Raw genomic sequence first — 2,033 nt, forward strand, 5'->3', positions numbered from 1 at the left:
GTTCCCTCGTCTCTTGTTTATCTCTAGGCGCCTTCGCTTTCGACCTGGAGGTGTATTTAAGGGCCTCGACCCCCCCTCACCTTTAGGTGAGCTGACAATACAACCACCTCACCTTAATCTGAAAAGGCTCAACGTGCTTTGCAAAACAGCTGCTGCGTGACGGAAATGGTACCGAGCATGAAAAGCTCTTTGTGCAGCGATGTTTTCTCATCTTGGGCGCCTTGGTCATTTCCTCTGCCCTTTCTACCCACCTGCTGCAATTCGTCGCAGGGATCAAGATGGTGCTCTCTTCGCAGTGTCAGAATTATCCCACATCTATACACTTCCGAAGTTGTACGTATAATTATGGAAAATGCTGACTTGCCAGGATAGCCCAGTATACGTTGGTACTACGTGTTCTGGGTTATTGTTGTTGTTTTGCACTTTGCACAAATGAAACATGAACCTAAATTTGTACTTACTCTAAAGGCCAGCAGCACAGTGCTGATTAGGATCGGGGCCATGGCATCGAGAAGTTTAAGCCAACAAAAATGGGTCCCCTAGTTGCTATTAACTCCAGGAGGGAAGCTTCTTTCTGGGATTAAATAGCAACTTTGGGGAAAGAAGTTTGATAGGATTGCAGCAGGGCAGGAAATGATTAAACCCTATCTTCTTTTTTGCTACAATCCGTATCTGACCCCCTACACCTGCTTTGAAGAGTAAAACAAACACGGAACTCACAATGATATTTTTAGCATTAGATGTAGCTTTGCTCTAGGGCAGTGGTTCTCAACCTTCCTAATGCTGCGACCCTTTAATACAGTTCTTCATGTTGTGGTGACCCCCAACCATAAAATTATTGTCATTCTTCTCTACACGATCCATTGTCATGGGATGGTTTGCTAATGAAAATAATACATAACAATAGCTTTAATAATACAAAAGATGATACATGACATAGTTCAGTCAATACAGTTTCCTAAGACCATCGGAAATATGTGTTTTCTGATTGTCTTAGGCGACCCTTGTGAAAGGGTCATTCGACCTCCAAAGGGGTCCCGACCCACAGGTTGAGAACCGCTGCTCTAGGGTGTGTCTATAAGGTTTGTTTACCGTTGTGGCTGCATTGTTTATATGACAAAACTGCCAACTTGCAGTCACTTCGGACTTCTACCTTCTAAACCGTGCTTTTTCACGGTGTAGTTCACCACGATTATTTGTTGTTGCTCCAGGTTCAGTCAGGTGGGCATTGCTGGGGGTGGATGCAAGTCTTGTACAGCATGTGCTATATGCTGTTTGGATCATTTTTGCAGACTCCCTTTGCAGATAGCTCTGCTCCTCCTTTTCTCTGTTCCCCATATGAACTGCCAGTAGAACCTCTACTGTGTATCGGGGCAAAATTTAGTTGGATTCTATCTATAGGGTAAGAGCAGGAAGACCGGGCAGGGGGCAGGCTTGACAAGCGTTGCAGTTATTTGGCCGGAAAGCCCACGCTGACTCCTGCAGGGTGGGAACATTTATGTTCCCATCCCACAGCAGTGATGCTGCAAAGTGTTGTCATATAGACACCCTCCTAGTTTCAAATCACCGTCTTAAGTCTGCCACATATTGCAGATGGGCCTCTACGACCTGTTCTCTAAGTTTCTCAATAGCCTATAAAAGCAGGTGAGCACATTGTATCCAACACTTGACCAGTGGTGTTCCGATGTTCAAGAACCACAGGGTGTACTCCAGCCCACAGTGACCTATTTCCTTGCAAGGATCTACACTACTGCTTTAAATCGGTTTATAACAGTAGTGACAACTGTTGGGGCCCAGGTCACACACTATATAGTTTTCAAACCGTTTTCAAAGTGCCATATCCTGCTTGGTGTAGATCTGGTCCTAGGCTATTGACAAACCTGAAAAACAAGGTTCTTGTAACTCTTGAAAAGCAAGAATACCTCCCTTAGGAAACAGAGTGGCCAGCTTGTCCAAGGAACCAAGGCCCTTTCTACACCTAAGGGTTATCCCAGGAAAATGGAGGGATCGTCCCTGCCTGCTCCCGGGATCCC

Source organism: Elgaria multicarinata, chromosome 6 (genome assembly GCF_023053635.1).
Source record: "Elgaria multicarinata webbii isolate HBS135686 ecotype San Diego chromosome 6, rElgMul1.1.pri, whole genome shotgun sequence".
In the NCBI taxonomy this organism is placed as follows: Eukaryota; Metazoa; Chordata; class Lepidosauria; order Squamata; family Anguidae; genus Elgaria; species Elgaria multicarinata.